This window comes from Leptodactylus fuscus, chromosome 9 (assembly GCF_031893055.1).
Source record: "Leptodactylus fuscus isolate aLepFus1 chromosome 9, aLepFus1.hap2, whole genome shotgun sequence".
NCBI lineage: Eukaryota > Metazoa > Chordata > Amphibia > Anura > Leptodactylidae > Leptodactylus > Leptodactylus fuscus.
The window spans coordinates 83,174,754-83,201,017 of NC_134273.1; the positions used below are offsets into that span (position 1 = coordinate 83,174,754).

Consider the following 26,264-nt stretch of genomic DNA (forward strand, 5'->3'; position numbering starts at 1 on the left):
TATACAGAGCCCCCTCCTCATATTATAGCTATATACAGAGCCCCCTCCTCATATTATAGCTATATACAGAGCCCCCTCCTCATGTCCTAGCTATATACTGAGCCCCCTCCTCATATTATAGCTATATACTGAGCCCCCTTCTCTAGTTATATCTATAGCCTAAGCCCCCTCCTCATAGTATAGCTATATACAGAACCCCCTCCTCATAGTATAGCTATATACAGAGCCCCCACCTCATAGTATAGCTATATACAGAGCCCCCTCCTCATAGTATAGCTATATACAGAGCCCCCTCCTCATATTATAGCTATATACTGAGCCCCCTCCTCATATTATAGCTATATACTGAGCCCCTCCTCATATTATAGCTATATACAGAGCCCCCTCCTCATAGTATAGCTATATACTGAGCCCTCTCCTCATATTATAGCTATATACTGAGCCCCTCCTCATATTATAGCTATATACAGAGCCCCCTCCTCATAGTATAGCTATATACAGAGCCCCCTCCTCATAGTATAGCTATATACAGAGCCCCCTCCTCATAGTATAGCTATATACAGAACCCCCTCCTCATAGTATAGCTATATACAGAGCCCCCACCTCATAGTATAGCTATATACAGAGCCCCCTCCTCATAGTATAGCTATATACAGAGCCCCCTCCTCATAGTATAGCTATATACTGAGCCCCCTCCTCATAGTATAGCTATATACTGAGCCCCTCCTCATAGTATAGCTATATACAGAGCCCCCTCCTCATAGTATAGCTATATACAGAGCCCCCTCCTCATAGTATAGCTATATACAGAGCCCCCTCCTCATATTATAGCTATATACAGAGCCCCCTCCTCATATTATAGCTATATACTGAGCCCCCTCCTCATATTATAGCTATATACTGAGCCCCTCCTCATATTATAGCTATATACAGAGCCCCCTCCTCATATTATAGCTATATACAGAGCCCCCTCCTCATATTATAGCTATATACAGAGCCCCCTCCTCATATTATAGCTATATACAGAGCCCCCTCCTCATATTATAGCTATATACAGAGCCCCCTCCTCATGTCCTAGCTATATACTGAGCCCCCTCCTCATATTATAGCTATATACTGAGCCCCCTTCTCTAGTTATATCTATAGCCTAAGCCCCCTCCTCATAGTATAGCTATATACAGAACCCCCTCCTCATAGTATAGCTATATACAGAGCCCCCACCTCATAGTATAGCTATATACAGAGCCCCCTCCTCATAGTATAGCTATATACAGAGCCCCCTCCTCATATTATAGCTATATACTGAGCCCCCTCCTCATATTATAGCTATATACTGAGCCCCTCCTCATATTATAGCTATATACAGAGCCCCCTCCTCATAGTATAGCTATATACAGAACCCCCTCCTCATAGTATAGCTATATACAGAGCCCCCTCCTCATAGTATAGCTATATACAGAGCCCCCTCCTCATATTATAGCTATATACAGAGCCCCCTCCTCATATTATAGCTATATACTGAGCCCCCTCCTCATATTATAGCTATATACTGAGCCCCTCCTCATATTATAGCTATATACAGAGCCCCCTCCTCATATTATAGCTATATACAGAGCCCCCTCCTCATATTATAGCTATATACAGAGCCCCCTCCTCATATTATAGCTATATACAGAGCCCCCTCCTCATATTATAGCTATATACAGAGCCCCCTCCTCATATTATAGCTATATACAGAGCCCCCTCCTCATATTATAGCTATATACAGAGCCCCCTCCTCATGTCCTAGCTATATACAGAGCCCCCTCCTCATGTCCTAGCTATATACTGAGCCCCCTCCTCATATTATAGCTATATACTGAGCCCCCTTCTCTAGTTATAGCTATATACTGAACCTCCTCCTTATATTATATCTACATACTGATCCCCCTCCCCATGTTATATCTATATACTATATACTGAAATACTATATACTGAAAACTACTGAAGACTTCTCTCCCAAATTTTTTTTTTCATATCCACTGGATAACACGGTACAAAGATATTTTTCCTTATACTGAAATATATCTGAGCCCCCTCCACACCTCACGTACATATACTGAGACCCCTTCACATTTAGGTGAGCCCCCACCCACCAATGTATCTCACTGTATTCAGTTCTATACAATATATATAATAATACCGTGTTTTATGCGTTAGTATCCCAGGTGATAGTTTTATATACGTGCTATACCTCCTATTATCTGTATATATTCCTAGTTGCACATGTATGTATTATGTATGTGCCTGATTTCAGTTTTATACTGTAAGGTCTCATTCACACAGCAGAATCTGGCGCTAATTTTGAGGCAGATTATATTTGTGCTATTCCTGGTCACACCTTGGCGCTCGCTCTCTGGCGCCCTTATACATATACTATATGTGTATATACTGTATGTGTATAGCTGGTAGTTATAGAAGGCAAAATCTGCGGTAAATCCTTAATGGTGTTTTCCAGGATTTATTAAGGCGACCCCTCGGCTGTGTGAGAAGACTGTAGTGTATGTGTGAGCCCTGCAGTCTCTTTACTACTTACTGAACCCGGCCCCAGACATTAGTGCAGTAACTGTACTTGAATGGGACTGAGCTGCGACCAGACCAAGTGACCCATGAATATATCACATGGCCTATGGAGTAAAAGAGGTGCTCATGGTGTGGAATCTGATTTTGGGGTGGAATCCAGTCAGTGGCAGATTCTGCCATGTAAAGGGGCCCTAACATAGCGGCACTTGCATTCGACCACCATAGCACATGATTATACTATATAACTGTGCAATCATTGGTGGCTATTTGCACCTTTAAATGCCAAGGGGTAGGGGCCCCAGTGCCAAAAGTAACCAGAGCCCCCAGGCGAGGAGAAACCTAGCAGCAGCAATTCTAAAATTTATCATGAACCAGGTGGCGCAGGATGAACAGGGAAATATGTCTCAATGTAGGGAGCGTTGCAATGCATGAAGATAAGAGAACCCATATAATGACTGTAAGTGTTAAGATGACTACATCAGCAGCCAGTTAGAAGCCAGTCACCAGAAATGCGGAGTTTTCCTTTAAGGCCTGAAGCTTCATTTCTTCAGACATCCATGATAATTCTAAGCAGTTTTTGATGCTCGTAATTCCTAAACTTCTGTGTATAACATCCCATCAAAGCCGGGCTGAGAAGCCAAGATAAGAGAAAGCCGAATCAGGGGAGAATAAATGGAGCGATTCGTCTTCATCTTGTCATAGATTGCAAAAAAAAAACTCCCAAAAAGACATAAACCATCACATGACACGACACAGGGATTCACATTAGCGTCCCCGATCCTGATACCATCAGACGTTTCGGGATTGATGTTACCGACCGCTCGGCTCTGCCCAGATAAGATCGCCTTCTGCAATAAATACAGATTAATGGCCTATAAAATCCTTCATGTGACTTATAGAAGGAGGATTAGTAATTTCTTTAAGGACAAAGAGCACTTGGAGCAGAAATCAATGCTTCTTTACTGATATGGGGCCCCCCAGTGCGAGGGGGCCCTGTACTGCAGCGGCGGTCATGACCACCACTAGAGGAGCTCACTGCATACAGATTTGAGATGCATAAAGTTATATATGCATTGAACTCCCCCTAGTGGTGGCCACGGGAAGCCATAGTTTCATGATTTACAGTGTGAACGGGGGTATAGGCTGCATATTCATACATCACACACATTGACTTCCTATTCTGCTAACACTGTTGTTAATAAGGGGCACCAGGGGCGTGACTTGAAGGAGTGCAGATGGTGTAGTCACACCCAGGAACCTACTAGGCCCAGTATGATGAGACCAGTACTATAACCGATACCTTATAGATTGGGGTACATAGTTTGCATTGAGACCCAGGAGCTTCACGTTATGTCTTTTTGGGGTACCCTGCTTATGAGGAGTCTTCCTAAAAAGTATGAGTAATATCAGAATAGTATTACGGTTATGCATGATATCTATATTTAGAGCCCACATCAGCCAGGCGCCCCCTATAACCAAAAATGTCAATTATCAGTGCAGAACCCAACGTGTCCACAAGAGGTCGCCAGTCTCAAGAGCTTTTACAGATGCGGCGGAGACGTTAATTAGAAATTAAGTTTTTTTTTTTTGTTCTTTGTAAATGAAGTGCTGATGAAAAACACACAGTTTTATGTCTTTACTTTATGGCTGATCATTAGCGGCGCCGGCCCAACTTGTCCACATTATTAGGGGATACGTTTGCTGTGTGTTTAGAGACTGAGCCCTTTTATCCACCACTTGCTGTATCCTGATTTATTTACCCAACACTCTGTGATTATATTGTGCGACAGTGCAGAAAGCATTGAGTGGGTGCATCATGGAGAAAGACGATGCCACGGGTACAGTGCACAGCTGCTGTGCGGCCCCCAAGATGTCAGTCATTAGGGCTGGAGACATGGGTTTATCTCCATAGAAGTATCAGATATCGCAGGACAGCTCTTATCATTATACTCTCTGGATATGATGCAAAAGATTTATAGAACAGTAGTCTCCAGAACCCTGAATGTGATGTAACAGTACAGGATAATACACACAGTGATGTCACAGTACAGAGATAATACACACAGTGATGTCACAGTACAGGGATAATACACACAGTGATGTCACAGTACAGAGATAATACACACAGTGATGTCACAGTACAGGATAATACACACAGTGATGTCATAGTACAGAGATAATACACACAGTGATGTCACAGTACAGAGATAATACACACAGTGATGTCACAGTACAGAGATAATACACACAGTGATGTCACAGTACAGGATAATACACACAGTGATGTCACAGTATAGAGATAATACACACAGTGATGTCACAGTACAGGATAATACACACAGTGATGTCACAGTACAGAGATAATACACACAGTGATGTCACAGTACAGAGATAATACACACAGTGATGTCACAATACAGGATAATACACACAGTGATGTCACAGTATAGAGATAACACACAGTGATGTCACAGTACAGAGATAATACACACAGTGATGTCACAGTACAGAGATAATACACACAGTGATGTCACAGTACAGAGATAATACACACAGTGATGTCACAGTACAGAGATAATACACACAGTGATGTCACAGTACAGAGATAATACACACAGTGATGTCACAGTACAGAGATAATACACACAGTGATGTCACAGTACAGAGATAATACACACAGTGATGTCACAGTACAGAGATAATACACACAGTGATGTCACAGTACAGGATAATACACAGTGATGTCACAGTACAGGATAATACACACAGTGATGTCACAGTACAGAGATAATACACACAGTGATGTAATAATAAACATTATAAAACATAGAATGGGACCAAACTGAATTATTACTATATAAATGTACATTACCTCTGTGTAATTATGGTGGTCCCCATGCCTATGACTGCTGTTTTAATTTTTTTCACTCACTTTGGGCAATTGAATATTGCCCAAGTGCTCCAATGGTCAGTCCACCCCTGGGTGGTCATATCACAATGGATATCAGGGTAAAAGTAGACTTTTGGGTTTTTTTGCATCAAGTTTGGATTCGTTTCCAGCACAGATATGGAATAAAATCCCAGCCGTATATAATTTCTATGTGGAGAATCTCTCTGTACCTGTTGTATAGACATCATCCCAGCACTGTGAACGTACTTTGTTCACAGTGCTGGGATGTCCCGCAGAGACCAGACATGGACTTGTTACAGCTTATTGATAAAATCCATATCTCAGCTCCACGGGGGACGTGTATTTCGCTCAGCGACACTTGATGAACCTCAGTCCCAGACTTTCTGTAGCCACAGAGGTAATAACAGATTGCATCGCCTTTAAAGGGGCGGCCTGGACTCTTATGAAAATCACTGGTTTATACAATATAACGCTGGAATTTCATCATACTGATTAAAATTAGAGGTTGTTACATTGCTGGGTAACAATTTATTGAGATTTTATTGTAATTTTCATTGGACACTTGCAGTACCACTTTTCACCACAGTTTGCATCAAATGTTTCTTATACCTAACTATACAATAGCGCCCCCAGTTCTTAGCAAGTTGAGCCTAATTACATCTTTGTTAACCTTGTGATATAGACTCCCACCTATGGGAGGAAACACAGCTAAAATGAGGAATTAAAGGTGCTTTCCAGACAAAAGATATGACTTGTCCTTAGAATAGGTCATCAGTGTCAGATGGGAGGGGTCCTATAACACTTATGTCAGAAGATATGTTGTGATAACTCAGTGGACAGAGATGGAAGCAGACAATGCCTTCTTGTAGGACAGGTTCTCCAAAAATAAGCCGCTCACTGCTTGAAAAAAAGTGTACAATGTCCCTGCTGCAGTGCCACCACAGGAGAGTTTGTGTATTACATATTTCCCATTATAATCAATTGACTCTATATGAATAGGACAATATCTTCAGTCCTCCAGACAAAGACTCCCAGTCACAGCTTTCATAAGGAAACTTTATCAGTCTTGAGTCCCTGAACTACACAGTACATTATAATGGATGGATGCATTAAACTACCCGCAATAATCTGATGACACAGACTGAGGCTCCATTATCACTGCCATACTATGTACAGGAATGTAAGTAACAGAATGTCTACACGGTTTAATTTTGCTGGAACGGTGTGTTACTATATTTTCTAAAATGTGAAACGTTCACGGAACACACAGTGCTGTACAAGAGGGATGTATATGGCTAGAAATGCACGGTGCAAAACTACTTACCATATGATATGCAGTGTTGGGCAAAATACTTTGGGAAAGTATTTTAAATACAAATACTAATTCAAAAGTATTTTACAAATACTAAAATACTTGAAAAATGTAAACAAAAAATTGAATAAGAACAAAAAATGGAAGAATTGAACATAGGCTAAAAGAAGCTAATTTACTGTATTTCATGACATAATTATACAGTAATATATTCCCCATCAGATACTTTTTTTTTAAAAAAAAACACGTAAATAACATGTTAAAAACGTAGAAATTGTTCGTTTTTATCATTAATAAATTAACAAGTAATTTCTCGTGAATCTCGGGACACGTGAGAAAATTCTTTGAACGTATTTTACTTGTTTTAATAAAGCATATTAATTTAGTTTTTTATATTTTATATAATTATATTTAATTTTTCATTTGAAATCGGTTTTTTATTTTAATTTTTAATAGTGTGGTAAAAAATAAGTCGGCCAAAAAAAAAAAAGGAAAAGGCTTTTACCACTTTAAACTCACGCACCCCTAAAGCGTACGTCCGGTTTTAAAAATTTGCTTCGGGGTTAGGAATTGTAAAATAAAAAGCAAACCATGATGTAATTAAATAACTTACCCTTAAAGGGATTCTACCATTAAAAACCGTTTTTCTGTGGATAAGACGTCGGAATAGCCTTTAGAAAGGCTATTCGTCTGTTACCTTTAGATGTGATCTCCGCCGCACCGTTCCTTAGAAATACCGGTTTTTACCGGTATGTAAATTAGTTCTCTCGCAGCAATGGGGGCGCGCCCCAGCACTGAAAATGCGATGAGGGCGTCCCCACTGCTGCTCGAGAACAGGATCCTGCGACGCCTCTACCTTCTGCTGGATCCTCCCCTTCTTTCCTCGTCTTTCTTCGGCGGCATCACCTCCGACGCCTGCGCAGTTGGCTCTGCCAGTGAGACACTACTAGAGCCGACTGTGCATGCCATAGTTCCGAGGCCGCAATTGCGCACATATTCTTGTACATAGGAGCAGTATTTTAGTAGTTATATTCTTGTACATAGGAGCAGTATTATAGTAGTTATATTCTTGTACATAGGAGCAGTATTATAGTAGTTATATTCTTGTACATAGGAGCAGTATTATAATAGTTATATTCTTGTACATAGGAGCAGTATTATAGTAGATATATTCTTATACATAGGAGCAGTATTATAGTAGTTATATCCTTGTACATAGGAGTAGTATTATAGTAGTTATATTCTTGTACATAGGAGCAGTATTATAGTAGTTATATTCTTGTACATAGGAGTAGTATTATAGTAGTTATATTCTTGTACATAGGAGCAGTATTATAGTAGTTATATTCTTGTACATAGGAGTAGTATTATAGTAGTTATATTCTTGTACATAGGAGCAGTATTATAGTAGTTATATTCTTGTACATAGGAGCAGTATTATAATAGTTATATTCTTGTACATAGGAGTAGTATTATAGTAGATATATTCTTATACATAGGAGCAGTATTATAGTAGTTATATTCTTGTACATAGGAGCAGTATTATAGTAGTTATATCCTTGTACATAGGAGCAGTATTGTAGTTATATTCTTGTACATAGGAGCAGTATTATAGTAGTTATATTCTTGTACATAGGAGTAGTATTATAGTAGTTATATTCTTGTACATAGGAGCAGTATTATAGTAGTTATATTCTTGTACATAGGAGTAGTATTATAGTAGTTATATTCTTGTACATAGGAGCAGTATTATAGTAGTTATATTCTTGTACATAGGAGCAGTATTATAGTGGTTATATTCTTGTACATAGGAGTAGTATTACTGTATAGTAGTTATATTCTTGTACATAGGAGGTAGTATTATAGTAGTTATATTCTTGTACATAGGAGTAGTATTATAGTAGTTATATTCTTGTACATAGGAGTAGTATTATAGTAGTTATATTCTTGTACATAGGAGCAGTATTATAGTAGTTATATTCTTGTACATAGGAGCAGTATTATAGTAGTTATATTCTTGTACATAGGAGTAGTATTACTGTATAGTAGTTATATTCTTGTACATAGGAGCAGTATTATAGTAGTTACATTCTTGTACATAGAAGCAGTATTATTGTAGTTTTATATATATCCGCAGGAATTGGATGTGCAACAATTCTGATGACCCATTTCCTACCCCAGTACATTATACATTATTTGCCCTGGGTTCATTGTAGTTCACCAGTTGGGGCTCAGGAACAGCTGTAATATAGCAGGATGTCACTGACAGACGATAAACTTATATCTGTTGTAAAGAGCACAATGATGAGAGTTGAGGATGTAGCAGCTGCGTCCTGCGTGCCGGCTTCAGCATCTTCACTAAATAAATTTTATTGGGTCTTCTGATTTACGCACTGAGGTTTATAAACTGTGGCCACTGATAAGCGTTGCAGAGATGCTCCCTCCCTCCAGGCACTGGCCCCTCTGTGGATTACACTACAGGAATTAGGAAGAACAGATATGCAAATACTTTGTGTCAGGCATACAGTCTGGGAAACATAAGGGGAGAGATAAGACGGGACACAAACATGACTTTACACATCCCACTCTTTACCTAGAGATGAGGATTTTAGCACAGACTGGATTAGGAGGTTTTCAGCAATGGAGGGACAATATTTCTGTAGAAATGGCTCGGGTACTCCTGGAGGACACACAAGGTGGATTTGTTCTGTGGTCATCCCTCCCACTATACATATAATTATGTGTGGGCCGTCGTCGTCACAGCTCATATTAACATCAATGGCACAGTAAATACAAGGTATATGGCAAAGTGGTATAAAGGGGGAGAAGACGTGGTCAGTTGTGTTGATGTCTTTCTTTGCATTGGGGCGGCATTGTCTGGGTTGGATTGACCTACTATAAATGAGGCAACCCTCCTCCAGGGTTTTTTTTTGCCAATGAACAGTTGGTATGTTTGGGCTTGACTGGTCAAGGTTGCAGAGAAGCACGCTAGGCTTCACATGGTGTCCTGATGTCCGTGCCGGAGAGGTCAACCCTGAGGAGTGTAAGAGTCATAGTGTCACTGAGACTGTTCGGACTGGTAGAGGGCACAATAAATGTGGTCCTGATACTGTAAAGACTGGTGGATAACATATCTGACTACACAAGTACTGTGTGTAGTCAGAAAGTCACAGAGCATTCACTCCTGCTGCAGACCTGAGAGGATATGGGACATACTGACTCTGAGATCTGGTGGAAAGCATGACATACTGGATAATAATGGACCTGATACTTTAGAGACTGATCTATACCACCTCTGACTACACAAATGCTGAGTGTAGTCAGTGAGAGAACAAGTCACTGCTGCTGAAGACCTGAGCTGAGGTCGGCCATACTGACTTTAAGACTGGTAAAGTGCACAATATATTGTATGGCCACATCCGACTACATAGCAACTATAGTCAGAGAGTGAGAGACAAACAAACAAACTGAGCCTAAGGAGGCAATGACTAGTTTGGTGATGTCGGCACAGTTGCATATGAATGGCAAGTGGACTAGGAATACAGAGGCAAAGTGGCACCTGCAGCACAGAGTATTTCAGAGAGGAGCGTGTTGGTGTTGTTGGTCCTGTGATGATGTTAGTGAGTACAGGGCTGTCTTACATGTCTCCCTTTGACCTCCTGCAGTCTTACAGAAGAGACTGCCCTGTTTTACACTCGGGGTGATCTGAGGTCGCCTCCTCTCACATCCACTTGTCTATGGGAGCGGTCATCTATTCACCATAGTGCAGCCGTACACAATCCGCTGAGAGCAATTGAGAAGGATTACAAAATAAGCACCAGCTCAGTGCGCCAAACAATGACGGATCCGGCTCCGTTATTACCCCTTGTTCAAGGCATACGCATTTGGCTCCTGTCATTATAGACGCAGTCTGAACAGCACTCAATTAGCTGCATGAGAACATCACAAAGCCAGCAAAACATACACGAGCGGGAACATCTCACATGCCGCCTCTGATAAATGGCTGTCAGACAGCGATCCTCTGCATTGTGCTTTTGAAATCTATTCAGTTGGGTTTTTTCAGGCTAAGTTCACACTTGTAACTGGTATCCGTCCGCTGCCAATCCGTAAAAACAGACTTTTGTCTCCATCCAAACAAGCGGATATATGACAGATATGCTCGAAATGCACACTGGCGGATGGTTTTAAAAACCCAGTGAAATCAGTGCGTTTTTTTAGGACCCGTTCCAAATAATTTTTTTATTTTCTCCATCCGGAAGAAGGAGTTCCTATACACTTGAAAAAGGGTCGTGTGTGAATCTCAATAAAAATACAGTTCTCCAAAAATCCTACGGGTAAAGCGCAGTCCTTGTTGATGGTCCTTGACTTCAAATAATTTTTTAGGATCTTTAGATGGATCACAGAAACTGATTCCATGTGGAGACCACAACACAATTGTCAACCCAGCATTAACTTGCTAATGGCAACCATTATTGTAGAGTCTGCGACCCAGCTTTCTGCTGACTCTGAGCGACACAGTCACTACCTTGCACATCATCTCCCTTTTTGCAAGCACTCTTATTGCATACGTGTCAGTCTTCACTGCAGTACTAAAATTATATTCGCAAACCAGGAATACCCAAATGCAACAGGGAGGTAGCACAAACCATAAGTAATTTATATAGTAAGTTATATACATTTTATATAGGTAACAAGTCAATTGGCAGTGAAAGTGTCATTTAAAGTCAATGTCCATCTTTATTATTTTTTGCCTCGGCACTCTATACTGATTAATTTAATAGTGGTCAGGACTGAGTTTTTTGTCATACAAAGGTCCAGATCCCCTGCATGGACATAAATGAATAATACATTTCTTAGTACCTGCAGCTACCACTAGAAGGAGCTTACAGCAGACTGGGTTATCATTGAGTTCAATGTATAAATAGTATGCAGTCAGCTCCTGAGCTCCCCCTGGTGGTGGCTGCAAGGACAATAGACGTTATCATTATCTCCATGTCAATGCAGGGGATTTGGAGCTCTGTATCAGAAAAATGGAGCAGTGATCCCTATACAGATATATATATATATATTTTTAATTAGAGCTGTTTAATCCCAAAAATAGTGTTTAATCCTATAAGGTTAGGATATATTCTATATATATATATATATATATATATATATATATATATATATATATACTATAGACCAGTCAACTTAGAGATAGGCTGGGAAATTGAAGGGCCGCAGGGAAACCATGCTGTAGTCCACGACCCTCTGCTGAAGATTTGCAGGACTTGTCTTAGATTCACAACTCGAGCTCTTTCATCTCTAGAGGTTACAAAGTCTTGAAATTGTGTTGAGAGGGAGAAATTACCGATATAGCTTTTAAGATGGTACAAATTGCTTTCTGGTAACAGTAAGTAGAAATGTGAACAGAACGGCCGGTGTATCTGCAGCCGACATGGCATTTCTAGACCTATTTTTTGCTCCGGAATAGAAACAGCTGAACAAAGACTTTAATTAATAAGCAAAAACACAGGAATATGAGAACCTGGAATGTTTGCATTATATTCTCAATGATGTCCCCAAAATGTAGCTATTGGAAGAGGCAGGTAAAAACATACCCGAGACCCTGTAACTGCGAATAATGGCTCAGTCACATAATAGAAAGATGCTGTGGTCTCTTTGCTGAATAAAGGGATATGCCGTACACTGTATACTGGCCGTGTTTGGTATTGCAGCAAAGCCCCAGTCACTTGAATGGGACTGAGCTTCTATTGTACCATCTGAACAATGAATGTGACATCATATGTTCATCATCGCAAGTGCCATGGCCTCTTCAAACAGATGATCTGTGTGTGTGTGTGTGTGTGGGTCCTAGGTATTGGACCCCCAACCAATCAGATGTTGGTGAACTATCGAAAGGATGGGAGTGGTTCACAGTTTGGAAACAGCATCTTCAATGTTAATAGAAGTCCCATCCAGGACCTTACTGGCCACAGTGGGGCGTCTTGCTCTGGAGGATCTGACATCTTTGTGTATTACATAGATCACCCACTAATTTCAGTGTGGACTGTGTAATGCTTCATTTGTCCATTGATGGCGCTGTTGGGAAATGGAACACTTGCTACCAGATTCTGCCACAGGTTATAAAAGATTACTTGAAGTCCCAGTGGTGGGGTATGTGATCAGTTTATCAGTGGGGAACCCTTCTTATATAAATGAACTGTCAAAAGTGGACAATCCCTTTAATTACAGCTTGTTGTAGAATAAAGCTGTATAAAATCCGAGAGATACCAAATAGATGGAGACTAATGTTTGGAACTAATGTATAAAAAAAAAAAAAAAAAAAAAAAAATACTACTTTTTTTTTCCCCTAGACAGATGCGGAAAATTAGAGCTTGAATCTGATTGGTTGTCGTATAAAACCCCTCCCCTTTTAGATTGTTTAACTTTTGATAAGATTTAGAAGACGTTGTTTGCAACATGCTGTACAGTGAGACCGTTCATAAAAAGTGAATTTTGGACATACTGACCTCTAGTGGCCGGTATGGGAACTGCACATGCTTTCTATTGCCAAACTGAATGTTATTTTTTGTGAAATATAGTCTGAATTCCCTTAGAAGCTGGTATCTTTCTTAACCCCCAACCCTTCTCCGTTTCATGTATTTCTGTCTGTGACATTTGGCTCATCCCAGACAGATTGCAGGAGATTATGGTGGCCTGGAATTAATGATCCCGCCGTGTCTAATCACGAAAAGATTTTTTTTTTTCATCTTTTTCAATTTTCCTTCTCAGTTGTGAGATGCTTCTGAACTCTGGGCAGATGAAACGCCCTGCGAAAAGGCAAGAAAATCTTGGAAAGCTGAAGAGGTCTGTGTGCCAAGCATGGCGGCGAAAATTTGGACGAAGGTCTGCAGAGGAGCCGACATTAGCATATCCGAATATCTTCATCCATACGGCATTGCTGGTAATTCCTTGGTGCATTAAAGTCATGTTTCATATCATGAAATATTCTGTTTAACAACCACGGCTGGAAATCCTCGCCTGCACGGATAATTGTATACTAATGGAAGAAATAGGAAGGGGAGAAAGTCTTTTTCCTCACGACTGCCATTTATATCATAATCCCTAATATTATAAATGAAAACCTTCCAGCTGTAGCCTTGCTGCCTACAGTCTTCCCAAAATTGCTGCTACAATCAGTGCAGCCTTTAACACTGCGTCTTCCACAGCATAGTGTTTGCTCATTTGACCTTTGGAAGGTAAAGTAGGTTGCGCTGTACCTATCACTGAGCTGTTAGTGTGCCTTGTATCACTACCAGGGGTGACCGCCTGTCGAATGTGATGGCTCCCCAGACCAGCACACCAGTGTGTTGCTTTACAGTAAAGGTGGGATGGAAGAATTCATCATGAGGCCTCCATACCCCTACCCCAACGTTGTCAAATCCCCAACAAACCCCAGATTTGTGGCTAAAGACGAAATGGTTTCAGTCTGTACAAGGTTGACAGTAGCTGGCTGTCAATGGAAGGACATGTAATGGGCACCTAGACACCAAATATCCCTCTGTTAAGTGTCTGGGAAGAGGCAGGGATGTGTAATGTGCCCCCTGTGTCTGAATGGTGGGCAAGGTAACTGTGTGGTGACTTATCGGGGCCGTCCAGAGCCTGTTCTGTAAGCGTGTAAGCCCTCACATTATCATTGCTCCTAACACCTAGGTCAGAACCGTCTAGATCAGGGGCAGGGAACCTTCAGCTCTCCAGTTGCTGTGAAACTACAACTCCCAACATGCTCCATTCACTTCCATGGGAGTTCCAAGAAGAGCAGAGCAAGTATGCATGTATTTGTGTATACAGAATAATACCGCCATACAATGCAATATTAATACCTTTATACCACCTCAAAATATTATCACCATATAATACCCACGTATCACTGCCATATACAGGTCAATACTTTCATCTAAAGCCAGCTAAAATAGACAGCCAGCGATCAAATTATACCGCCATACTGTGATATTAAATGGTACCCATGATACCGTCATATAACACAGAGAATGCTACATGACCCATGGTTATCTTGAGTGATAAAGTACTACGACATGGTGTATCTAAGACTATCATATAGGATGCTGTGTACTCAACAGTATATCAAAAGCTTTTGTGTATGATACGCTGTCATGATGGGGTGTATCTAAGCCTATCATATATGATACTGTATACGCAACCAGCATATCTAAGGTTATCATTTGTGATACACACTTATGAGATGTTCTATGTAAGCCTAGTGATACTATATACTCAACCAGTATCTAACGTTATCAAGTGTGATACACACTGATGAGATGGTGTATCTAAGCCTAACATATGTGATCTTGTGTACTCGACACGTGTATCTAAGTCCATCATGTGTAATGCACTCCGCTAAGCTGCAGAATCTATACTTGTATTCTTGAGTGTTACACGTGTCCACATAGGTAATGTATCTAATCCTGTTATAGGTGATACTGTCTGCTAAGTAAATCTTAGTCTCTTGTGTGTGATACTATCTGGTCTGTCGATGTATCTAAGCCTGTCATGTGGGATACTGTCTCAGAAATCTACACATATCTGTATTGCCATAGACATTATAATAGCTGGGGGCAGACTGCCACCTCAGTGGCCAGTTTAACCCCTTATATACAGCCAAGCATGAGTCCTATGACCCCTGTCCGAGCTGTGTGACTAATGTCACCTTGATGACTAATTAGATTTGTCCAGTACAATTATCAGCACTTAGTTCCCCCTTAAGGTCACCCTTTCCTCCAGGAGACGAGTAATTTTCGCAGTCTTGATAAATACGCCGTATACTCATCCTCTGATTAATTCATTAGTTGGAAAGTTTAATGCAGCATGAAATCGTCTCTGCCACGAATCCCCAGAATTAATTGGATATATGGAAGCGATACACAGAGTGATGACTCCTATAGAAAGTCACAGACCTGACATACACATAGTGGGGCAGCAGAGAAGAGGCGAGCGCTCGGAGATCAGAATGCTAAAAATTGGGGCATTTCATGAGGATCTTCCACCATCTCCGACTCTTTGCTTCCTTCAGTAGGTGCCGCTCGATTGATTCAGAATTTTTCTTCTAGCCCCCACCATTCCTGAGCAATTGGTGCTGTTAGTTTCAGCACTCAATATGCTAATTAGGCTCCCGACTATCAGGTGGGCGGTTCTAGACTGGAGCAGATAGTCTGAGACCGCCCACCTGACAGTAGGGAGCCCAATTAGTATATTGGTTGCATCAATTTCTCAGGAATGGTGGGGGCTAGAGAAGAAATTCTAACTGTGCCAGAATCAGTAGAAGGATGTGAAAAGTTGGAACTGGTGGAGATGATGAAAGGTCCTCTTAAAACAAGATACAAGGTGGTCCAGGAATTACTACACTGTCTATTGGAGTCTTTATTAGTCTAAAATCTACCTGTTATTTCATCAGAAGTTCAGGTTGTTACTCTGTCCTCCATGCTTTACACTGCTGCTTTGCTTTATCTAGGTAATAATCGGTGGCTCCAACTTAGCTGCATTGTCTGTTTATAGTATGAGGTGGTCTAAAATCTATCTCCCGTCTCATGATAGACTCAGGTTATTGCGTTGTCCCTCATGCTATACAGTGCAGCTCTGCTTTATCAAAGATCAGCTATGATCAGTGTGACGCCAGTTTTATTTGCATTATTAATTGATTCTTTTTATCCATATATTTAGTATAGATTATGTTTAGTGAATTTTCTATAGATCCCTGGAATCTATAGAGGGAACTGCAGATCCTTCCTAATTTGTACATGGGGGGACTCGTTCTTATTTATGGTGGATTTTTGCATTAAGAATTTTTTTGTAGGCGGCAGGAAGTCATTTTACACAATGTGAAGAACATGAGAGGTCACGTCTTCCCCATTACCCCCCTCTCCATCCCATCAGATCCCAGTATTTGCACGTTGCTCCGGGGTCAGCATTGACGTGAAGATTCTTTAGAAACCATCTAAACCAGCCATAAATTTCAGTGTTGCACATGAGCTTACAGTATGTAAGAAATAGGTTTAAATGGACAGCAATCCCTCAGTGATCATGGGTTCATCATGGTATCACCCACTATGGTCTCAGTATGGCCCACCAAGGCAGCCTCTAGGTGGAGACTCAAAAAAGATGTTTTGGAATCCAGAATTTAGATTTTAATCAATCCATAAAAGACTGTGTGTGCAAAAGTAAATGACTAAAACACATGAGTGTAACTCGCTTTCACGTTTCGGGGCCTATAGTCCTTTACTCATAAGGACTGGAATTCGGGCACCAGAAATTGGAAATGTTTATCGGAGACAACAAAACGTCAGTCCTAAGGATAATACAGGATAATACACACAGTGATGCCACAGTACAGAGATAATACACACAGTGATGCCACAGTACAGAGATAATACACACAGTGATGTCACAGTACAGGATAATACACACAGTGATGTCACAGTACAGAGATAATACACACAGTGATGTCACAGTACAGAGATAATACACACAGTGATGCCACAGTACAGAGATAATACACACAGTGATGTCACAGTACAGGATAATACACACAGTGATGTCACAGTACAGAGATAATACACACAGTGATGTCACAGTACAGAGATAATACACACAGTGATGTCACAGTACAGAGATAATACACACAGTGATGTCACAGTACAGGATAATACACACAGTGATGTCACAGTACAGGATAATACACACAGTGATGTCACAGTACAGAGATAATACACACAGTGATGTCACAGTACAGGATAATACACACAGTGATGTCACAGTACAGGATAATACACACAGTGATGTCACAGTACAGGATAATACACACAGTGATGTCACAGTACAGGATAATACACACAGTGATGTCACAGTACAGAGATAATACACACAGTGATGTCACAGTACAGGATAATACACACAGTGATGTCACAGTACAAAGATAATACACACAGTGATGTCACAGTACAGAGATAATACACACAGTGATGTCACAGTACAGGATAATACACACAGTGATGTCACAGTACAGAGATAATACACACAGTGATGTCACAGTACAGGATAATACACACAGTGATGTCACAGTACAGGATAATACACACAGTGATGTCACAGTACAGAGATAATACACACAGTGATGTCACAGTACAGAGATAATACACACAGTGATGTCACAGTGCAGAGATAATACACACAGTGATGTCACAGTACAGGGATAATACACACAGTGATGTCACAGTACAGGATAATACACACAGTGATGTCACAGTACAGGATAATACACACAGTGATGTCACAGTACAGAGATAATACACACAGTGATGTCACAGTACAGAGATAATACACACAGTGATGTCACAGTACAGGATAATACACACAGTGATGTCACAGTACAGAGATAATACACACAGTGATGTCACAGTACAGAGATAATACACACAGTGATGTCACAGTACAGAGATAATACACACAGTGATGTCACAGTACAGGATAATACACACAGTGATGTCACAGTACAGAGATAATACACAGTGATGTCACAGTACAGGAATAATACACACAGTGATGTCACAGTACAGGGATAATACACACAGTGATGTCACAGTACAGGATAATACACACAGTGATGTCACAGTACAGAGATAATACACACAGTGATGTCACAGTACAGAGATAATACACACAGTGATGTCACAGTACAGAGATAATACACACAGTGATGTCACAGAATAGGGATAATACACACAGTGATGTTACAGTACAGAGATAATACACACAGTGATGTCACAGTACAGGATAATACACACAGTGATGTCACAGTACAGAGATAATACACACAGTGATGTCACAGTACAGGATAATACACACAGTGATGTCACAGGATAATGCATAATCAAGCCAGGGCAAATCTTGGAATGGGGTCTCATTCAGTTTTCATATGAATTGGAATTGCACACCTGACCTCTTGAGGTGTGGGTCCCATAGCTGTGATCTGTGATAACCTGCAGACTGGTCATTTTGCTTAGATGCACTACTTTGATCATCAGGGGTTCACATACTAATGATCTCTAGTGCTGTGTGCCATCCAGAATGATTACATTATTGAGTATCCAGTCCTTGTCCCAATTTGCCATCTTATAGTCCTGCACTACGGGCCCTTATGGTTTTGGGGCCCGGTTGCAGTTGTTTCTTCTGCAGTTAGGCCGCAGTTTTAGGAAAATGAATATAAGAAGTTGGAGCCGTCGCCTTAATCCGTAACTTAGGTCTCATTTATAACAGAATAGTACAGACCCCTCTGAGTGAGGATCAGGGAGTCTTATGAGCTGAAGTGTCATGTAGCGGGATAATCCGGCCTTCAGGTGGAGGCGCCGTATTGTGGAGCGGCTGTGAGCCTGGAAGTGATGAAGATTGACGGCTAATGAGGGAGCGGAGGCACGAGCGCTCGTCTGATCGAAACCTCCAGCAACCAACAGATAACAGACAAGGATTTATCGATCACTTTATAAGGTTTGTCATCTGAAGCTCTGGACAATTATTATGACAAAACCCCCTTGGCTTCTGCAAATACTGGTAACATTATATAGGGGCCTAGTACAAGGAGCCTATAGGAAATCCGCTGCCAATAAGGCTGCCTTCATTCATAGTTTTTTATTGGATAAAAATCTTTGAATTTGTCCAATTTTTTATTTTTGTATGCTATAGTCAATAGGAAAACACCTGAAAAAATGCCAAACATAAAGAGACAGATGGCAGTACTATACAAGTTGTTGTATGTGCACCCCTGGTCCTTCTATCCTTGGCTCAACCTAACAACAGCAAAAAATGGCAGAAAAAGATAAAATCTTGGATTCCTTGTTTGGTCATATGCAATGGTCATATGCAGGGTTTGTTTGTAGTCTGTAACCATGGAGGTCTGCACAGGAGCTGCGTACACAATACAATATTAGGGCTCATTCACACGGGCACAGAGGGGGCGGATTATGGCGCGGAATCCACATCATAATCCGCCCCCTAACAATGTTGGTCTATGGAGACCGCTAGCGTTCATTTTTCCGCTAGCGTTTTTTTGCCTCTAGCGGAAAAAAGAAGCGACATGACCTTTCTTGAGACGGATTCCGCCTCAGGAGGTCAATAAAAGTGAATGGGAGGCAGAAACCGCGTTGCATTTTTTTTGGGAATAACCACGACCAAAAACAGTTATGCGGTTTTTTACTGTCCATTCACTGTGCGGGAGGGAAAACCCGCCTGGCGTTTTCTGAAGCGGTTTTTACCAAAAAACACTCCAAAAACCATCTCAAGGTCCAAAAACCGCTTCCTAATTAGGGAGCGTTTTTTTCCAGACCAAATTACGGTATTCACGTGTGAACTAAGCCTTGCACTTTTCTAAACAATACTCTGCCTTTGCTTTCCTCCTTATTTCATTACATTGTACTACACGAATAAGTAGAGATATCTTCTCTTGGTCGTCCAGTGTTGTATTTGGAGCTGAAGCTCTTTGTGAGGTTTGGCTTTATGGGACTTGTGGTTCTACAAGTGATGTTGATCTCCACAACACATGGAATGGTCTCTGCTAAGCAAGACAAGCTGTTGTACAGATCCGTCACACTTTCTGCACAGACATCCCCAGATTGTGCTGTAGATTTGTCTCGTAGCCCAGTTTATGTCAGTTTTGTCCAAGTTTGTTTAATTAATGAAGGTTATAAAGAACGTCTTCTGTCTTATCCTATAGAGAGCTGCTATATGTCCTCGCCTGGATGTGTTCTTGTAGATACCCTTTAATAACAGCTTTTAAAGGGACAGGACCATGAACGAATGCGAATGAATATTACGTGTTTCTGCCGCCACCCTACTCTCCTAGGAGGCATCACCTCTGTCTGGACAGATGCCATCAGTCATAGATTGCTTCCTTCAGGCATTGTTATGGGGGCACAATGGGTGGCATTATTATTTGTACACTGTGATTGAATGAAATTGTTTAGGAGACACTGGACGGTCTCGATTATAGGGCACGGTCTGGCGTGATTATTAGCGCACAGTGTTCTGATGGCACTATAATGCAGACACCATATTAGCATTGTTATCTATGTACTGTGGTTGGATGGCACCATAATGGAGATAGCTGGCACTATTATAGGGGCACAATGGTATGGGGGCACCAAAGCATGGCATGGTTATTGCTGGTGACTAGTATGGTTTCTGGAGCTTGAAGACATTATATTGGGAACACTCAGCTGGTGCTATTATCGCTACATGGTGAATGAAGGGCCAATGTGTCTGGCTGTAGCCCTATATTGTGCCAGTGACATCATTACGGCATCAGTTATTTGCTCCTCCCACAAAGTATCCGCCTTCATTCTGCGTGTTGTGATTTATTCTTATCTACAGGATGTATGACTGAGGATGAAATAAATAAGTAGCACAGAAAATATTAGAAATGTGCAAAAATTGTATGCAATGCCAGGCATGACCACAGGGGGCACAGTGAGGTGAGCTAATATTGTGCAGTGACATTGTACTAATCAGGAGTCTACTGTACTGTACAGAGAGAAGTTATATAATGTGCAGGAGCTCTGCTTGCTGTCAGTCAGGAGGAACCGTCACTGATGGACAGACAGCTGCGGGGCTTGTTACAGGGCAGGAATCAGAGCAGTGTCTAGTAACAAGCCCCGCACCTGTGTGTCCATCACATAACCAGGACTGGAGTGTGCATACATGGATGAAGTCAGTGTGTGCTCGTGTATGTGCGGGAAGGGGGATTTTCACATTTACCTGTATACATGTAGGTATCATGTTATTTGTGTGTATGTTAGTGTTTATCAGAGAATGTGTCTGTGTAAGTGTATTTGTGTGTGTGTGTCTATGTAAGTGTATACGTGTGTATTTGTGTCTATGTAAATGTACACGTGTGTATATGTAAGTGTATACATGTGTTAGTGTCTATGTAAGTGTATACATGTGTGTTTGAGTTTCTATGTAGATGTATCAGTGTGTATGCTTGTGTAATGTGTGCATGGGTGTATCTGAATAGGTGTATATATGAGTGTGTATGCCTAGTGTATCCTGTAAACACAGTTTCACTTGCATGTACCGCACTGTCTTTTGTAGTTGTTACAATGTGTCATCCTAGTATTAATCCACAGAAGTCTATCCTGTTACATGGTACATACAGTGTACAGTGTGTGTGTATTTGAGCGTATGTCTATGTGTGTATACATGAGTGTGCATCTATGTTTACTGACGTGTATTAGATTCTTTTTGTTTGTGTTATCCCTGTATTTTATGTGTGTGCCTGGATCTTTACTTGTCCGCCTCTCTATGTTCTGTATATACATGTAAGTAAATGTATGTGTCGGTATATCTGTTTGTACGTTTTTTGTGTGTGTGTACACGTGAGTTTATATTTGACTGTGTATGTAATGTGTTTATGTGCAAAAAATGTATGTGTGTGTGCATGTGAGTTTGTATTGTGATGTGTATGTGTAGGTATATCTGTGTGTATTACAGTCTGTATATGTGTTTTTGTCTGTGTGTAGCGTACATGTGGGTACATCTATGTGTGTATGTTGTTTATGTGTGTATATGAGTTTGGGAGGGGGTTCTGCGGTGAGTGTAGTAAGTGGGGGGAGTTGAGAGAATAGATGGAGTGGAATAGGGAGAGAGGGAGGGAGCGCTGTAGTGGGAAGAACAGAGGGAAGGAGGGATTGAAAGGCTGCAGCGCACACACACACGGACGCACACACCTGCAGCACACAGCCTCATCCTCAGGAGCAGCTGGATCAGGAGTGAGGGGGCTGCCTCCTGCAACCAGTGGGGAATTGTGCACCTACACCCCCAGTCCCATCAAAGCCTTGGATGAGGAGGGGTCCCACATATCATCAACATGGAACTAAAGCCCCCACTACTATAGACACCTTCCATCCCTGGGGGACAGCCTGGCACCCCAAACTTCATCCACAGCTCCCCAACAGGACAATAGCAGGGGCTGCACCACCAAGGTAGGTGCCAAGTGCCCTTCTATGCTACTTAACCTCTACCTCCTGCTGGGAAAGAGGTAGCAGAGCTGAGTTAGTCTTCTGACAACACTCCTGGTGATATCACGACACAGCGCCTGTTGCCTTACATAGGACTGCAGGTAAACCTTCTGCCTCTTCTCGACTCTGAAACTTAGCACCACGCATAGACAGTGGGGGGCCCTAAGGAGTTAAATGACAAATTCAGCTCTGTACCTCAGCTTTTTTTTTTTGCCTGTAGCATTAACCCTTTAACAGCCAGACTACTGATGAGGATGTGATTGTATAGACATGTGTGCATCTTGTCACTGCAGAACATGTTGCTCCGCATCTGTAGCTGTCACCCGGCATTGCCCTGTAGGAGCAGGCTGTCAGTGCGCCCCCCGGGGCTCTGCAGTCACTGCTGGGGAGCAACGCTTGTAGTCACATCTTGAATGCAGGGGATAGAGCTGTAGACTGACTCTGGGTATTACTGCTTGTTGATGAGATTTGGCATAGGATGGGTGAGAGGGGTGACTGTGGGCATCTGCATGGGTAAAAATCACCTGGGCAGGAGGGTTATGTCCACAAGTGCCCACAGCTGCCCCGCTGAATACAGATCACTGGGCTGACATACTGCAAATAGGCTGGATCAGCTCATTGCTACTGGGAATGGGGACCAGCACCACCAAAATCTGACTGCATGCCCCCCATGCCCTGCTGGTTACCTGTCATCTGGTGGGAGCACAGTATTTGGGATACAGAATGGACTCCAGTGAAGCATCTGCACAATACTGAGCTATAGAGAATATTCTGTAGGGTTGTCTGGATGCAGGAATGTGCTCCTCGTATTATCCGGGGGATTACAGAGGTGGAAGCGGAGTTGTCACAGTGTAGATAATATGTCTTCTCCATCCAGTCTTATCTGAGACTTTATAACACAAATGGATTAGCAAGCAACACAGACCTAAATCTATCTATCTATCTATCTATCTATCTATCTATCTATCTATCTATCTATCTATCTATCTATCTATCTATCTATCTATCTATCTATCTATCATATCTATCCTCTATTCTTTTATCTGTCAATCTCCTAGGTTTATCTTTCTATCTATATATCTCATATCTACTTATGTTCTTCATTTTAAACCTATGTCTATATAATATCTATAAATCTAGATAAAATTTTTCAATTTTTTATTCTTCTTTTATCTCTTAATCTGTATCATATCTATTTTATTATCCTGCAATCTACCTACAAATCTATGTACTTCATTCCTATTCCATATATATGTAAGGATATTCAGAATTTCTACTCCATCTATCATCTATCTATCTATCTATCTATCTATCTATCTATCTCCTATCTATCTATCTATCTATCTATCTATCTATCTATCTGTCTGTCTGTCTGTCTGTCTATCTATCTATCGCCTATCTATCTATCTATCTGTCTGTCTGTCTGTCTATCTATCTATCTCCTATCTATCTATCTATCTCCTATCTATCTATCTATCTATCTATCTATCTATCTATCTATCTATCTATCGCCTATCTATCTATCTATCTCCTATCTATCTATCTATCTATCTATCTCCTATCTATCTATCTATCTATCTATCTATCTATCTATCTATCTCCTATCTATCTATCTATCTATCTATCTATCTATCTATCTCCTATCTATCTATCTATCTATCGCCTATCTATCTATCTATCTCCTATCTATCTATCTATCTATCTATCTATCTATCTATCTATCTATCGCCTATCTATCTATCTATCTATCTATCTATCTCCTATCTATCTATCTATCTATCTATCTATCTATCTATCTATCTATCTATCTATCTCCTATCTATCTATCTCCTATCTATCTATCTCCTATCTATCTATCTCCTATCTATCTATCTCCTATCTATCTATCTCCTATCTATCTATCTCCTATCTATCTATCTCCTATCTATCTATCTCCTATCTATCTATCTCCTATCTATCTATCTCCTATCTATCTATCTATCTATCTATCTATCTATCTATCTATCTATCTATCTCCTATCTATCTATCGCCTATCTATCTATCTCCTATCCATCTATCTATCTATCTATCTATCTATCTATCTATCTATCTATCTATCTATCTGTCTGTCTATCTCCTATCTATCTATCTCCTATCTATCTATCGCCTATCTATCTATCTATCTCCTATCTATCTATCTATCTATCTATCTCCTATCTATCTATCTATCTATCTATCTATCTATCTATCACATCTATCCCATATTTATTTGATTTCATCCTTTCTATCCGCCTCTTTTCCATGTTCTATGACCTAGTCACTAGTTGGATTGTCAGCTCTTTAGACGAGGATGCAGCCTGTGTCCCAATCTTATCAGTGTGTATTGTAGTGACAGATTTTGTCAGCACAAGTCCTATGAAGGAGAACCAGGAGTCATGCAGTAAGGATTCTGCACAAGTGTTCTTCGGGGTCACTGAGCGGTAATGGTTGTAGCCTGGCATCCGCACTTCAGCCCGTTCCGCTTCACAAATAGTAAACTAGAGATACGTGAAAGTCACACCGTAAATGTTAATGATGCTTTAATTACATCTGAAATGCGGCATGTCCTGAGGCGGGAGGGCGAGCTGTAGTGTGTACACTGGCATCTATGCCCAGCAGCCAGTGACATCACTTGTCACAGTATATGTGACATCGTCCCCTGCGGCTGGGATTTGTAGTTATGCAACAGCTGGAGACCACTGCTCCATCGAAGTATAGACGTGGGCACTGTACCCCATCTGCAACCCCCAATTTTGCCTCCAGTATCCAATTTCCAATCCAGTTTCATGCAGTTTTGATTGGATTTTGCTCCTTTTTGATACAGACCCCTTAGGAGTCATCAGTAGTCTGTATGGAATCCTTGCAACAAGTATTCACTTTGTTTGCAGCGCCTCCGCAGGTGAACTAGAGTATTAAAATTTAAATCAATGCATTGTCTGTGTAAACCATTATGTGTTGAGTCCAACAGAGAGAAAGAAAGACATTTTTTGTAGTTGCTCTGTGTTCTTGGTAATTGGGGTTATGAACGAGACCCCCTTTATTAACCCCAAATGCTCTACTATACAATATATTCAATAGTTTATTGTACATATAATACCTTATAAGATTCCTTACAGCTCTTGCCTTACTTTTGGTGTGAGATTTGTCTTTACTTTAGTGTCTCCCATTGTTGTGGCAAAATCAAGTGTCAGTCTTTACTGCCGTTCTGGCATTATATTCCTAAAATAAGTTGAGGAAGGCAAAGCTATGTCTTCTGCCCCTAGAACAGATTGTATATTTCCATCATTTTACTTGTAAGTTCAGGTCAACCAGATAGGAGTTAATTTTCTGATTTCGGATGTCCGGCTTTTAGAGCGCGGCGTAAATAGAGCATCGCTGGATGTAACGTAATCT

At 41.0% G+C, this 26,264-nt stretch overlaps 1 protein-coding gene across 2 annotated transcripts in view; it reads left to right on the top strand.

The window, feature by feature from the left end:
• The first annotated feature begins 22,513 nt into the window (after positions 1 to 22,513).
• Positions 22,514 to 26,264, top strand: part of LOC142218083 (G-protein coupled receptor 22-like) — a 106,070-nt gene continuing 102,319 nt past the window's right edge. For both annotated transcript variants that reach the window (XM_075286525.1, XM_075286526.1), the window contains exon 1: positions 22,514 to 22,816. The gene's annotated coding sequence lies outside the window, so the exon portion shown is untranslated. The remainder of the gene's footprint in view (positions 22,817 to 26,264) is intronic.